This window comes from Aethalodelphis obliquidens, unplaced genomic scaffold, assembly GCF_003676395.1.
Source record: "Aethalodelphis obliquidens isolate GAN/ISIS:26980383/991018 unplaced genomic scaffold, ASM367639v1 scaffold38, whole genome shotgun sequence".
NCBI lineage: Eukaryota > Metazoa > Chordata > Mammalia > Artiodactyla > Delphinidae > Aethalodelphis > Aethalodelphis obliquidens.
Genome location: NW_020837982.1, coordinates 3,015,973 through 3,032,331, shown reverse-complemented (window position 1 = coordinate 3,032,331; position 16,359 = coordinate 3,015,973). Strand labels below are relative to the sequence as shown.

The 16,359-nt window shown below is 52.7% G+C and overlaps 1 protein-coding gene across 6 annotated transcripts in view; it reads right to left on the bottom strand.

Moving 5' to 3' along the window:
- KSR1 (kinase suppressor of ras 1) overlaps positions 1–16,359 on the bottom strand; it is a 150,773-nt gene that overhangs the window by 47,375 nt on the left and 87,039 nt on the right. Inside the window, exon 1 of one of the 6 annotated variants that reach the window (XM_027130364.1) lies at positions 6,406–6,522. The exons of the other annotated variants lie outside the window; for them this stretch is intronic. The gene's annotated coding sequence lies outside the window, so the exon portion shown is untranslated. Of the gene's footprint in view, positions 1–6,405; positions 6,523–16,359 lie in introns of those variants that run through there. 6 annotated transcript variants of the gene reach the window in all.

The window sequence follows — 16,359 nt, the reverse complement described above, 5'->3', positions numbered from 1 at the left end:
GTCTCTGGCCTACGCATTAGTATGTCTGGGCTTAAAAGCCTTAGAAAGGCATGTGGAGGTGGAGGGATGCAGGAGAAAGGGATCAAGAAAGGGTGAGTGATGAGCCTTTATTACTCATCTCCTGGGTGCCAGGCACTCTGTTAGATGAACTATAGAGGCCAGCACATGCAGTCCTCATAACAGCCTGAGACGGACGATAAGGCTCAGAGAGGGTGGGTGACTTGCTCAAGGCCACACAGCCTGATAGATGAGGCTGAGGCACGGGCCACCTCTGCCTCTTCACAGCCAGCTGGCTCTGCCTGTACTGGTGCCCACTTCTTTGCTCTATAAAGTGAGATCTTTTTCCCAGGCCAGAGTCCACCTGGCATCACAGGTCACATCTGGCTTTCCAGACTCCACGCTGTGCCCTACTCCTATGCCCAGCTGGGAGGTGCGCTCCAGCTGCGGGGTTAAAAGCAGCTGCAGGAGGCCTCCCAGTGGGTCTTCTCTCCACATTCCTTTTCAATCCCCTCAGCGGGCCTGCCAGGCCCCCTCAGCCCCCCTCCTGCCCTCTGGAGGAGGCGGGTGCTCTCCAACTCTGCCTGGGACCAGGTCTCCAGCTTCTGGCGGCATCTGCTCTCACCACAGCCACCGCCATCACCCCAGGGGGCTGGGCCCACCCTCCGGGAAAGCCTGTCTTGTGGCTGCCTCCCAGGTCCCATTCTTCCTCCCATAAATCCCGAGGTACCTAGTGCAGGAATTGGCACACTTTTTCTGAACAAGGCCAGAGAGTGAGTATTTTCAGCTTTGCAGGCCATATGGTCTCTGTCACAACTACTCAATTCTGCCATCAGGGCACCAAAACAACCACAGCCAATATGGAAACAAATGGTTGTGGCTATGTGCCAATAAAACCTTACGTATGCACGCAGAACCTCGAATTTCATATGATTTTCACATGTCACGAAACAGCCTTGTTTTGCTGTTTTGTTTTTCCTACCAGTTGAAAATGTGAAAACCATTTTTTAGTTCGAAAGGCTGTGTAAAAACCAGTGGTGGGCTGGATTTGGCCCAGAGGCTGTAATTTAGCAACCCCTGACCTCGTGGGTCATTCAGCCACTCAACAAGCACACGTTAACTATGTTGGGCTCCATCCCCTGGTGGCCCTGGGTCTCACTGCTCCTTCCTGCCTGCCTCTCCCTGTGCTGACGTGTCTTCTCCCCATCGATCCCAGCACACAATCAGCAGAAGGGGAACACGACGGAGGGGCAAGGCAGGCCCACATCTGTCATCTAGGCAGCCTACATTTTGTCACCTTTCTCTGTGTCATCAACACACATTTCCAAAACTGCTCCTCCTGGATGCTGTTTGAAAATGGCCAGATGACCAGGATTAGAGAAACATATACACACCAGACACCCCCCCCCACCCAGGTTTGGGGCTGTGTGCTTCCCCCAATACACGCTACTCCCAAAATGGACAGAGGAGATGGGTGGGCTTCTGTAGCAGGGGGTTCTCTACCCCCAGGATGCTTGCTCTCTGTGGGAAAGAACCCACTAGCCTCTCCACTAGACTCCACAGTCAAACTCAAACCAAAAATGGAATACTCGAAAACCAACAAACAAGAGAACATTCAAACGGAAGACTGGGGTCTAGGTAGGAAGGGGGAGGGTTGGACGGCAGCCAAAGAGCTACACTAGCCCTTGGGTGACACTTGGCTTCTAGGGGACAGGCAGGTGGGGAGTCCCTCCCTGTACGAGCAGGGCAGTGTGGAGGGGCCAGAGCTGGGGAAGCTGGAGGGGTCAGGGGCCTGTCACCACGTCAGCCCTGCTCCAGGGCAGCAGCTTCCCCAGAACAGCAGGCCCTCGTGGCGTCCCTTGTTGATACAGCAGATGGACGAGCAGGGTGGCAGTGGGCCGGCAGCTGGGTGAAGAGGAGGGCCTCCGGAGGGGGGTGGTGAGCGTGCAATGGACCATCCCAACGGGGACACTTTTGAGACGGAAAGCGGGAGAGCTGTGAGGAACTGCCCAGGACGGACAGCCCTGGCGAACTGGGATATGCCCAGTGATCCTCCGCAGAGGGTGCAGGGAGCAGGGCCTGGTTTGAAACGCACCTCCCCAGCTCTCCTGGGGGTAAAGGCACCGACAGAAATAAACAGGGGCTCTCAGGTGTGACCACGTCTGCGGCCGGCTTTGTCGCTGTCTCCCGCTTCCAGTTCTCCCCTGGACAAACATAGCAGTCAAGTGAGGATTCCCAGAAAGTCTACTCTGTCTCCTCGACATCTGCAGCATGAGGGCTCTGAGTGCAGCCAGCCAGCCCCCCGCCCGGCCCCACGGCAGGGCACCTGGACTGGCAAACGGGCCTCAGGGCGCGGCGACTCCACTCGGGGCCCTGGCACACGCCTGGCCCCAGCGCTGGTCTGGTGGGCCCTCCCGCAGGGCCAGGAGACAAATCACAGACCCCTCGAGCAGAGCGGCACGTCCCAGTGTTCAGCGCACTGTCTGTCCTTTGGGGCTGTTTATCAGTCTGTCTGTCCAGGGCAGGGAGGGGGGTGAGCCAGGCTGCGGGACATGAGCCCAGAGCTGGAGACCTGAGAGGCAGAGGCTACTTGGCCGAGGACAGGGGCCCATTGTTTCAAAGCTGTCCCACAATGGCCAAGCGGGAGACTGAGATCTCTCGGGAGACCCTGGAGGGAGGCAGCCCCTCTCTGTAGTTTTCCAGAAACCCTGTAAACAACTCCTGCCCCATAGCAGCAACGGAGCCAGGACTCAAGCCAAGGAGGCCATCGCCAGAGCCACCAGGGGCTGAGGGCATGAAGGGGGCCAATGGGTATTCATGAGGCTGGTGAAGAAAGGAGAAAAATCCTTTCTCTGCCAAGGTCAATGGCAGAATGCAAAGGACCCTTAGAGACATTCTAGTCCAACACTCATTTTACAAAGGAGGAAACCGAGGCCCAGAGAGGGGAGGGGACCTGCCTGGGTCACCCAGAACAACAGCACCAGGACCAAGGCCCTGGTGACCTTGACCAACACCGGGGACCAACACCAGGATGTACCGACCCCTGGGAGAGCTCACCATTTTCCACGGTGGGCATTCCTTACCCAGATGTAAAGGTGTCATTCCTTTAGAGGTTTTCTGAGCTGCTCTAAGAGGTGAGCCAAAGGGAAGACTTCCCTGAGGTCTGCCCTGAGGATCTTTTCCAAAGGTGCTGGCCTGAGGGACACCATGCCATGCGTTCACCTCATGGGTCCAGAGTCCTCTGGAATCTGGAAGCAGTGGGGTTCTGGGCTCATGGCCTCACCTGGAGCCTGGCAAGTCCCTAATGTCTTGGTGACTCAAAAGGTGGTGGGTGGGCAGAAATCCTCGGCTCCATGCTCTTGCCCACCCCCACCCATGCCCACTTCAGTGACACATCTTTTTTATTTTTGTAAAGAAGCAGCAAATCGCACATCAGCAGCTACACCCAAACACCCAGGCTCTGAGCTGAGCGCTAAGACCCACCCGGGGCTGCGGCACATTCTCACTCAGCTTCTTCACATGCTTCCTCTTTTCACAACCAATCTAATCATAAATTAACAACTCCTGGTACTACAGCCATTTGTGAAGTGGCCTGGGCACAACTGCTTAATTGCTAAGGGAAGTGAGAGTCAGAGAGATTAGGTTACTCACCTAAGACACAGCAAGTGAGCGATGGAGCCTAGATTGGACCCTGGTCCATGTACCTCCAAAGCTATCACTCACAGCCTCTATAGGGCTTGGCCCCCCTTATCTGCTTGACCAGAAGCACTGAGACAGGGCTGGGCCTGCCCATACAACGCTGGTTTCTTAAGCTCCTGGCAGAAGAAGTAGGCTCACAACAAGTGTGTGCCCTGTTCAAACCAAAAGCACGAACGGGCCCCAAACCATTCACTAGAAGGGGAAGATCTACTTCATTAAGATTTCGACGGGTCCCCCACCAGCCACCTAACTGCCAAAAAGAAAGGGAATGAAATAATGAAGTGGAAGGCATGCGCTACCCCAATATGCTGACTTCTCCAGGTGTGTTCTATAGACAGCAAAGCAAGGACCCGGAGCCCAGCCAAACACACTCCTTCCAGGCTCTCATGCAAAGGCCACCTGATCCCAGCCCCCAGTGCCTACCTCGCAGCCCTCCAGCCCGCGCTGCTCCAGGCTTTGTGCTTCACGCAGCACCACGGGCGGTGGGGTCCCTGTGCTCCTTGTAGCCTTGGCCATCACCCAGCTCCACAGGCAATGCATGACGAGGGGCCTGAGCCCAGGGTCCCTGGCTGCCCCGGTCCCTGGTGTGGTGTCCCAGGGAAGGAGGTAGGGAGAGGAGTTTCTGTTTTCATGACTGTAGTGAACAGTCACTGCAGCCAAAAATAGTCTGTGCCGGGGAGCTGGGGAGTCAGCACATACCTCCCGGAGCAGGTGCTGGGTGTAAGACACAGAGGCTCCAGCGGGCCTCGCTGCAGGGGGCCGGGTGTGGGGCAGGGGGCCAGGCACCCAGGGTATCTGGGGTACCAGGCTGAAGACAGAGAGGTGTTCCCTGCCTCACTGCCCCCCTCCAAAGAGTCTGACCTGAGTCAACAAGGAGCACGATCATCTCCCTCCTCCCGGTGAATCATCTGGGGAAACCCCACCCCCGCATGAACTCCAATTGCTTCCAATGCCCCTGCTGCTCTCACAGATTTGGGGCTGGGTGGTTTAGACACCCAAAGGAAGAGCCGTACAAACTACCAGCTATCAAAACACATAGAAGGGACTTCACTGGCCGCACAGTGGTTGGGAATCTGTCTGCCACCGCAGGGGACACGGGTTCCGGCCCTGGTCCGGGAAGATCCCACATGCCGCGGAGCAACTAAGCCCGTGTGCCACAACTACTGAGCCTGCGCTCTAGAGCCCGCGAGCCACAACTACTGAGCCTGCGAGCCACAACTGCTGAAGTCCGCGAGCCACAACTACTGAGCCCACGTGCCTAGAGCCCATGCTCCGCAACAAGAGAAGCCACCGCAATGAGAGGCCCGCGTGCCGCAACGAAGAGTAGCCCCCGCTCTCCGCGGCTAGAGAAAGCCCGCGCGCAGCAATGAAGACCCAACGCAGCCAAAAATAAAATAAATTAATTTTAAAATATATACTTAAAAATCAAAAACTCATAGAACTGTACACCAAAAACAGTGATCTTGACTATGTGTAGTTGGAAAAAAGAAATGTACAAAGTGATATGGCTGGCTAGCAGTGGCTGGTGGGGTTGTGGGGGGAGGTTTATTTTCTTTTTTGAGTTTTATATTTTCAAATTTTCCTACAATGAACACTTGTAATTAGCTTTAGAAAATGTGACTTTCAGTGAAATTTTTAAAAAGATGCTCAGGCATCACAGAGGGAATATACAACACGGTCCCGTTCATGGGAACTTAAAGTGTGTATGTTGTGACCCCAACTTTGGAGCCAGACTTCCTGGGTATGAATCCTGGCTCCTCCACTTACCATCTAGGTGACCTGGGGTGAGTGACACCGTCAGTTTCTCTATCTCTGTCCTATACTGGGGATAAAAGCATTGCCTCCTGCTACAGAGTAAACACTTGTGTTCTCCCCAAAATTTGTACATTGAAACCTAATCCTAATGTGATGATATTAGTGGGGTCTTTGGGATGTCATTGAGTGTGGAGCCCTTAGGATGGGATTAGTGCCCTGATTATAAAAGAGACACCAGAGGGCTGCCTGGTCCCTTCCGCCATGTGAAGAGGCAGCCGAAAGACGGTCATCTATGAACCAGGAAGTGGATCTTCACCAGACACTGAATCTGCTGGCACCTTGACCTTGGACTTCTTTCTCAGTTGCCAGAACGGTGAGAAATAAATTTCTGTTGTTTTTAAGCTACCTAGCCCATTCTACGGTATTTCTGTTACAGCAGCCATAATGGACTGGGGTAAGACATCTCCCCAGAAGGTTATCAGGAGGACTGAACGACATGCTCCATGTAAAGCTCACAGCTCAGTCCCAGGCACACTGGGAACACTCACTAAAGAATCACAGCATAAATTCATGAATAAACGACATTTAGAAAAGAAGAAAAAGAAAAGAAAAATCAACCAACAAAGGCCAACGGGAAGGAAATGCACCACAATGTTTCCATCATTTCCTCTTAGTAGTAAGATTATGAGGTAAACCATCAATAAACAGCAGTATTATTTTCTTTAATTTCTATACTTTTCACATTTTGAAAAGGAACATACATATAAATGACTGGATATTAAGAAAAAAAAAATAACACCCTGAAAAGACAAGAAGCAATCATTACCTCTGTGCAGGATTACAGATGACCTGTTTTCTTTGCTTTTCTATACTTTCTAAAATAAATATTTATTACTATCATAGTGAAGAAAATGAGAAGTGTTATTAAAAAAAAAAACTGAAGAATAGACTCACCTATTATATCACAGACACATGATCTCTGCAGAAACCCTGCCAGGGTCTGGGCCTTTGACGAACCACCTCTGAGCCTGAGGCCCTTTGCCTCCTATACAGACAGAGGAGTTCTGCTCACTGTTGGGAAAGGCGGGCACAACGGTCACCGCAAGGTCCCCCCCAGGGGAAAGCCAGGTGACCCATCCCCATGGAGAGCCCCTGGTGAGGGTGGGGGATGGGGAGCTACAGTAGCAACAGTTGTTATCTAAGGGAGTGAGAGTGTGTGTCTGTGCATTGTTCTTCTGTCAGCGGGGCTCTCTTTCCTCCAAGACCCAATTCCCAAGTGTAGGTGGCCCTGACCCTTCAGGCTCGCCACCTTTCTGCCAAAGGGCTGAACCTATGACCTAGTTTGGGCCAACTGGAGTTCTCTGTCTTGTTAGCTCTGTGATTGGTTCTGATATGAGCACATGACCAACGCCAAGCCAATCAGAGCCTTCCCTGGGATTTTTCAGCTACAGTTCTAGGGTAAGAAGCTCTCAATAAGAAACACCACTACCGTGCTGAAAGAAAGTGAAGCTTAGCTGCTTGTGCCCTTCATGACTGCCACGTGGAGTGGGCTGGCCAAGAAGTGAGCTCTAACAGCATCATCTGAGCCCCTGCATCCAGACTTCCCTGGACTTTTATTACCTAAGCTGATAAAAGCCTGTTTTCTTTAAGCCGGTTTATATTGGAACTTGCTACAGAAGAGTTCTAACTAGAAGTAGGAGAACGTAATAGCTTTTACTTAGTAAGTGCTTACTAAGTGCCCTGGTACCATGTCATCCTTCACCTATTTATCCACCCACCCATCCATCCATCCATCCATCCAATCAATAGATAGCTACTGAATAGCAAGGGTGGGCCAGGCACCTTACTCAGCACAAGGGGTACAGCAGTGAACAAAAAATATAGTCTCTTTCCTTAGGGAGCTTATGTCCTATTAGGAAACAATAAAAAGCAAATTCAAAAGTAACTAAAATACGTAATTGAGATTTGTGAATAAGTGCTAAAAGGAAACAGCATACTGAGACAAAGTGGTGGGTATGGCTGGGTGGCGGCGGGGCGGGGCATCTAATTTTAGACTGGACGGCTTCTCTGAAGAGCTGACTGTTAAGCTCCTGTCAGAGGACGAGAAGGTGCTAGCCATGAGAGTATAGAAATCTCCAGGCAGAGGAAGCAGAACACACAAAGGCCCTGGGCTATGACAGGAAACAACCTGACCTGTCCTAACATGAGGGGAAGAGTGAGGAGGGGCAGGAGGCCACACAGAAGGAGGCAGACACCAAATATTCCAGAGCCTTGAAGGTAATGGTGAGGAGTCTGGATTGTACGCTGAGCGCGGCAAGACGCCAGCGAAGGACTGTAGTCAGGAAAGTGAGGTGGTTGGATTGGGGTTTCAAGAAGAATCACTCTTGGCTCACGAACAATGAAACAGAGGGAAGGGCAAGAGTGACACAAAGAGTGATGTAGGTTCTACTGCACAAGTCCATGCAGTAGCTAGGACTAGGGAGGTGGCAGTGGTGAAAAAGAAACATAGATGGATTGGGGATATATATTTGGAAATAGAGCTGGTGGGATTTGCTAGTCAATTGAATGTCGAGGTGGAGGAAGCAGAAGGAATCAGAAATGACTCCTCAGTTTCTAGCTAGAGCAGCTGACAGATGAGTTAACAGGCTCAGAGAGGTAAGGGACTTATCCAAGGTCACACCACTGGCAAGTGGCAGAGTTAAGCTTATGTCCGCCTCCCAACAGCAGGGTCTGGGCTGTCTAATTCCAGAGGTCACGCTCTTAAGCGATCTTTCTTTCTAATCTTGCTGCCTGCCCAAAGGCATATAGCTGGAAGCAAGGACCACTGAAATTTATATGCTGATTTTTTTTAAAAAAAGAAGAAGAATGAGAGAAGAGACTTTTTGCTTTAAGGTAATTAAAACAGTGTGGTATTGACACAAGAATTTCCCAATATCTAGCTGGGCAGATCTGTTCTAGAGCAATTTTGCCTTTGAGGCAGTCCCTGGAGAAGGTGGGCAGCTGACAGCCCAGGAGCTAGTGGCCCCAGAGGAGGCTACAGGCACACAGTCTTGCTCAAGTCCAACCCGTTGCCAGTGGAAAGCAGAGGCAGCTCAGGAACCCCAGGCCACAGCAGGCCATCGGCAGCCCCTAAAGTCCTCCCCAGAGACCCTTGCAATTCAACCTTCACTAGCTCAGATGAGAGAGTTCCTGAGACCTAAGAGATCAAAACTCTTTGGATAATCTTATTTAGATTAAGTCATTCAACAAGAACACCTATTACACGCCAGGCACTGGCCATAGAGCAGTGAACAAGACAGCCAGGTCCCTGCCCACGTGGGACTTTCGGTCTCGTCAGTTTTCGCTGGGCTTGGCAGCCCAGAAATCTAAAGGATTGAGGAGATGGGCTCACCATTCAAAAATGCCAACCAGTACGGGCTAAGCAGAGCAGTCATCTCATGATTTTTCAGATTTCTAGGAATCAGGCGCACCTCCCCACTCAGAGCTTAAAAGAGGGCACTTTGGTTCATGATCAGAAAAATAAATCACTTCATCAATGGGAAAGAGTGACGTCTGCAAGTCCTGTAAGGACAGGAACTCACAGGCAATGCCTAGAGCAGTACCTGGCACACAACAGGAGGTAAGTGCACGTTCACTGGGCGAACGCATGATCGGACAAATAGGAGAAAACGTGAGCACGCCCTCAGCTCTGTGCCACCCCCATGTTTCATCCTGTCTTCCCTGGGGACCCGTCAGTCTGCTTTGCCCCGTGGTTATTTGGAGACGTGTACATCCCACCACCCTGTAAGCCCTCCAGGGAAGACTGCACTCTGCTCATCAATGAATCCCCTGTGGTAATTAATCTGGGTACCTGGCACAAGGTAAGTGATCATTGGGTGTAGAATAAATGGATGGAAAGGAAAGAAAGAAGGAGGGGATTGAGGAAAGGAGGAAGGATAGAGGGAGGGAGGAAGAGAAAGGAAAAATGGGGGAGGGGAGAAAGGCAGGAGAAAAGAAAAGAAAGAAAGAGATTGAGAGAGAGGGAGGGGGAGGGGAGAGGGAGGAAGATTGAAAGAAATAAAGCTCAATTCAATTACACAACTACATACAATAGCCCCAGGCTGAGCTATTCTGGGTAAGACGTCAGATGACAAAATCTGTCAGGGGAAGGAAGCCTGGATCTGGAGTCACAAGAACGTGAGTTTGAATCCTGACCTGCCTGTCGGCTCGCTGTGTGACGCTAACATGTCGCTCAACATCTCTGAGCCTTGGTTTCAGCTATAAAGTGGGGATCATAGTGTTTCTCCCGCGGCCCCCACCCCCCACCCAAGGTATCAGGATTAAAGAGGATGGTATCTATAAAATGCTGCCCTCTTCCTCCCATATCCCAACTTTAGGTCTTCCCCCGACTGGTTGGGTGATGTCCACATGCCAGTCCACCACGCAGGCCTCCACCTCCCAGCCGCTCTGGGCTGGTACTGAGGTCAGCGCCCAAGATCTCAATTCCTCAGCATGGCGGCAGCCCAGGCCGGTGGGGCTGATCGTTGGCCTGGATCCCTGCACGTGGCTGGGTGAGGGTGTGTGCTGCATTCCGAGGAGGCTCCCAGATGCCAAAGAGCAAGGCTGTCAGGATGGCGGGGCCTCTGGCTCCCAAAGGGAGAGGGTGGGGATGGGAAGAGGGATGTGAGGAGACGCTAGGAGCGAGGGTGGCAGGATTCACGTCTATTAAAGCTGAACCCGGGAGCCAAATACCTGTTCACTCTTCTGGTCTAATCTTACACAGCCTCCCGCTACATCCCGGGGCCCACAGAGCTAGAGCCACTCCCAGCTAATGGGAAACCAAGATGGTGGCAGAGGTCAGGCAGCTTTCTTGCCCATCCCCAGGAGAAGGCCTGACTTTACACATGGGAATGCACGGACAGAGGAAAGGGGAAAGAGAAACCTGCCTAGTCGGGGCCACCACAAAAACCCCTTACCGGACCCACCTGCATCTTCAGTTCAAAACACGCCACCAGGGCTTCCCTGGTGGCACAGTGGTTGAGAGTCCACCTGCCGATGCGGGGGACACGGGTTCGTGCCCCGGTCTGGGAAGATCCCACGTGCCGCGGAGTGGCTGGGCCCATGAGCCATGGCCACTGACCCTGCGCGTCCGGAGCCTGGGCTCCGCAACGGGAGAGGCCCAAACAGGGGGGGCCCCCCAAACCCAAAAAAAAAAAAAAAAAAAAAAAAACCACGCCACCAGCGAGACCTTATTCGGGGAGCCTGTGGCCCATGGAATCCAGCCTCCACATCACCCACGCTCCCGGCTAGCACTGATCCCAGCCAGCGCTTGCCACTTCCTTTAACAACTACCAACAGGGAAACTGCTGAAGAAAAAAAAATGGCCCCATGCCAGCGGGCTCTGAAATCATTTCCCCAGCTGCAGCCAGAACATCAAGCTGCGACTTTTAGTTTTGAACCTATAGATGGGGAAGGGGGCGGAAACAGTCACAGCGTGTGAGTCTAGTTCCCCGGGGAAGGGGCCCTGCCTCTAAACTCAGTCTCCTGCTCACTCCCTCGTCCCGAAGGCCCCCCAACCCTCCAGACCTGCTCCCCACTCCTCACCAGCCAGGGGCACTGGCTCATCTTCCACCCCTGCCCACGCGCCCCGCCAGCCCTGATGAACCCAGCCTTCTCACTAGGAGGAGTTCTAGTTTCCTTCAAACAATCCTAATGTTTTCTGTCTTCCTCTCTCATGCACACACACTCGACAGAGACAAATGTTAATTTCACTTCCTCCGTCGCACTACACAGATTTCAAGTGTCCCCCGCCGGGCCACATGTGGCTGGTGGCTACCACCCTGCAAAGGGCAGGATAGAATGTTTCTAGCATCACAGAAAGTTCTGTTGGACAGTATCACTCTAGACAAAGGACTGATGGGTGGGTGAAGACAGGAAGGCATGTCCAGAGCTGCCCGTCTCCAGCATCCACAGAGGAGGGAGAAGAGGAGTCAGTGGGCACACAGGTCAGAGTGCCTGCAGCAGGCTCTGGAGCCGCAGAGGGCTGAGATGTGTCCCCGGTGGCAAAAGGAGGAAGAGTGCAGAGTCCCTTCGTCCACACCAGAAACCCAGAAGAGCCACACCGCCCTGCGGCCACTTCCACGTCCGTCCCCTCTCTTCACCCAGCAGGAGGGCATTCTTTCCAGGAGACTGTATGGCCACAAACTGGTGACCACAGTCTAAGGACAAAGCTGAAATACTATTTAGATAACCCTAGAGGCCCAGATCCTGGGAAGGTGCTTTTGAAAAGGAAGGAGGAGGTTATACATGGATACACGGCTACACACACGTATGATGCAGGTATTTTCCTGGGGGAAGAATCAGAGCCCCAGTCACGAAGCCATGAGGCTTAAGATCAGCAGAGAACTCAAAGAGGCTGAAGAGACAAGTCCCATCACACAAAGACCATCCCCAGAGGCCTCGGGGAGCAGCCCTGGGGCAAATCATCTTGGGGGTACTGACTGCACCAATGCACCCCCATAGCTCAGCACAAGGAAATTGCCAGACTTCATGGATTTGAATCCCTTCCCCAAAAAGCCAGACAGAAAAAGGACAGGTAGAGACCCCGTTTTCAAGTCTGGCACCCCCAGCCTCCATCCCACTGTGACCTTCGCTCATTCCTCTGTCACTTTTCACCAGCAAGTATCGGCCAGGGCTTCCCATATGCCAGGTGCCATGCTGCTGGGCACCTGGCTTCTTCTGGGCATGAACTGATGCCTTCTGTGTGGGCCTCTATGTGCACACGTGGGCACCCCTCCAACACAGCGATTCCTAAGATATCACAGAGAAATCCAACCTCTTCCTATTCTATGGCTAAAGAAGAATGAGGTGGGTTTGCCTGGACTCACACAGAGATGAGATTCAGACTAAAAGCCCACAGGATGATATATATTCTACGATCCCATTTTAGCATCTAAAAAAAAAAAACAAAAAAGAAAAGGAAATTTGGATGTGGATAAAAACAATGTGGTACCCTGGATTGGAACCTAGAACAGGAAGAGGACAGTAATGGAAAAACTGATGAAATCCAAATAGAGTCTGGAGTTTAATTAGTAGTCATGTACCAGTGCCATGTTCTGAGTTTCCACGAATGTACCCTGGTAACGTATGATGTTAATGATGGGGGAAGCTGGGAACGGGAACTCTGCATTCTCTCTGCACCTTTTCTGTAAATCTAAAACTATTCCAAAATAAAACATTTATTTAAGAAAATAAACAATGATTTCAATGACATTCAGAAGTCAAAGGATTCTGTCTGTGAGGTCAACTTTGGAAAGGCATGGGGCTTTCATGCTGTTTGGAAATTTGGTTTCTGAAATGTGCACCTATTCTAGAACCAGTTCTGGCTGAAAGCACACAGGATGCATCGAGGCCTAGCAGGGTGGGGTGGGTGCCGGCCAGAGTCCACACAACTGGGCTTCCCTGGTGGCGCAGTGGTTGAGAGTCCGCCTGCCGATGCAGGGGACACGGGTTCGTGCCCCGGTCTGGGAGGATCCCACATGCTGCGGAGCGGCTGGGCCCGTGAGCCATGGCCGCGGAGCCTGCGCGTCCGGAGCCTGTGCTCCTCAACGGGAGAGGCCACAACAGTGAGAGGCCCGCGTACCGCAAAAAAAAACAAAAACAAAAACAGAGTCCACGCAACTGCCGGGGTTAAGAAACAGAACAAGACAGGCCAACGCCCCAGGGCTGGCCTTGAAGCCAGGTGCGGAGCTACTCTAACTCTGCCCCCGCCCCCCCATGGCAAGGAGAAACTCTAAGGAACACAGCGAGTGAAGGCAGACCTCCCCGGTCAGAAGGGGCTGGGATTTCTAAAGGAAACAGCCTTCTTTCCAACATTCAGGACACTCTGGCCTGAACTGACATGAGATCTGGGGGAAGAAAAAGACTAATCTTGAGAAGAAGGGTCTGGGGAGTCTGGGGGAAGATGGAGTGACAGCCGGCCAGTGGTTCCTTGTGGTTCTTAAAACCCAGGCAGCCTAGCCTGCCCTCCTCCTGTTCCCCAGCCACTCTGGCCTCATTTCCTCCAGCCCACCGGTGATGGTGAGGATGCCAATGGTGGTAAGGATGACCATGTGTGGCCCTTGGGACCAGCAGCAGGTGGGAGGCGGACACTGGGCCTGCCTCCAGTTGGTCCCATGTGCTGCCTTCTGTCTTAAGCCCTCGGCCAACTCCCACTGCCTCTTGATTCAGAAAACCGCCCCCCAGCCAGCCCCCGTCTCCATCCACTCCCCTGATGGCCATTTACACCTGCCTGGTGCACAAGCCTCCAACAGTCTCTGTTGGGTCTGACTCTCACTCAGGAATAATGGCAGCTGAGGATGAGGTGAGGAAACTGCCTTAATTTTCCCTCTTCCACCCCAGCAAACACCACAGTGCCTCGAAGTGCTCGACCCTCACAACTGCCTCAGCGAACACATGGCACATGGGTTACTCCCCCATTTTACAGAGAAGGAAACTGAGGCTTAGGGAGGTTAAGGGTTTGGCCAGGTTCCCAGAGCCAGGCCAAGAACCCAGGCATTTCTAAGAGGCAGGAGAGAGACGTGGCAGAGAGCGAGGACTCAGTGCCTACACAGCACTTGGACTACACGCCAGGTGTGCTCTCTACATGTCAGCTTTGAGGCAAAATGAGACCCTGAGGGGTCCCAGGAGCCCCTTAGTCATGGTGCAGACTCATAATCAGACACAGAGGCCTCCCAGCACAACCCCTTAATAAATGAAAGGTGGTCCGTTATGTCAGAAGGGCTCCCTGGGGCTCCGGCCTTCCTGGAGAAGGCCCCCTCCCCTGGGAGCACCAACTCTCCCAGGGGTCTTTCCAGAGGCCGACTCATGGGCAGCCGGGCATGACTGGGAAGATGGACCTTTGGGGCTATAGTCCCAACGGTGGCCCATCTTATAGGCTTGAAAAGCCAGACCCTGCAATAACCTGTGTCACCACCCACTCAGGACCAAACCCTTGACTCAGGGGACATCCGCCATGTCGTGATGAGATCCACCCTTCCTCCCTCTTCTCAAACAGTCATCACATCAGGCCCAATACTCGAAGGGGATTCTGTGACCAACAACCAGCACAGGCAGGTCCCCGTCTCCTGGAGTTTGTACTCCAGCGGGAGAGAGGAGACAGACCACGAGCAACAAATAAGTTACGTAAACTCCAGAAAGTGACTGGTGCCCTTGAGAAAATCAGCCAAGGTGCATTGGTAGAAAATGAAAGATAGGAGTGACCTTTAGGTCACATCATCAGGGAAGACTGCCTGGAGGAAGTGACAATAGACCTGACACTAGAATGATGTCCATGGGATCAGCCTAGGAAAGAGCACTTCAGAGAGCGGGAGAGTGGGTGCAAAGGTCAAACCGGAGGGAGCGAAGGGGAGAGTGAACGAGATGAGGCCAGAGAGAGGCGGGCAGAGGTCCAAGTGTGTGAGGCGTCTGGTGTTTATTCGGAAAGAAGTGGGAAGCAATGGAAAGTGACGTGATCCAATTTACGTTTCTTCGTGGGCACTCTGGCTGCTGTGTGGAAAATGCAATGAAGCAGGTGAATGATAAAGCAGGGAGACAGTTCCAGAGCTGCTGCAGGAGTTTGGGCGAGAGAGGATGGGGGCCTGGACCGTGGTGGTGGGGGAAGGGAGACATGGAGGGAGGTGGGCGGGTCTGCAGTACGTCTTGGGGCAAGAGTCACTGAGCAACTGGAGACACTCGTGCCGTCTCACCCTGAGCCCGCCGTCCCCACACAGCTCTCTGCTCAGACTCTGCCCCACTGCTCCACGCCAGGTAGCATCCTGGCTCCCAAATACACCTGGCTCTTGGGCTCTCCTGCCTGTCTGACCACTGAGCACAAAGGAGCCTGCCCCTCATTTACCACCCAGCTCTGACTATCATGCGTGACTTTGTGATTCAAACATCACCTGACTCAGAATCTGCTTTACCTCTGGGCCCGGCTGGGAGACCCCTGTACCGGGTGCCACCAGAGTGCTCCCCAGAGGCCAAAAAAGCCTCTGTAGCCAGCCTTCGTGGTACTGGCCTCTGCCCTGGGCACAGCTGGCTCCTGTCTCAAAGACTGACATGGGTGGGGCTGGGTCTCCTGCACACTTTGCATCTCTGGAGATCTGAGGGAAACCCCTTGAGGAGCAAAGCCATCTGCCAGCGATGTCTCAGGCCCGAGACAGGAAGTTAGAAGGCACAGTTTGGAGTCCAGCAGGCCCAGGTCTGAACCTCAAGTCTGTCCCTGTCACTAGCTCTGGGACCCTCATAGAGCCCCTCGGCCACTCTGGACCCTCACAGCCAAGTAGGGATGACATTGGTGAGACACTGGGCAAGTCACTGCCCTCGTGGGGCTCCAGTGTCTCCAACTTAAGCTACAGACATGAGTGTGAGGGGAAACGGCTTCATCCTGAGATTTTAGGGAGGGGTGGGGAGCCCCTAGAGAAATTTTAGGGGTTGGCCTGGGGAGCTGGAGGGACCCTTCAGTTCTTCATAGTCTCCAAGCCCATGATTTTAAATCTGTCACCATGGATTAACCATTATATGTTTGGATCTCCTTTCCGTATGGCAGAAAACTGTGAGGCAGGTGGGGATGGGTGGGGAGACAGATGGAGAGATGGAGAGAGGTGAAGTTCATTATACGTCTTATGTGTTATTATACGTATACATTATACATATTACGTGTTACACGTACGTGGAACTGTTAATAACGCCCAAGGTATCTCCAGCTCACAAAACAGTTTCCCTCAACCTTCACATGGACCAACTCTTTTCTGCCAGTATCTTTCTTTTTTTTTTTTAATTAATTAATTTATTTATTTTTGGCTGCGTTGGTCTTCGTTGCCACGAGTGGGCTTTCTCTAGTTGCGGCGAGCAGGGGCTACCCTTCCTTGTGGTGCATGGGCTCCTCAC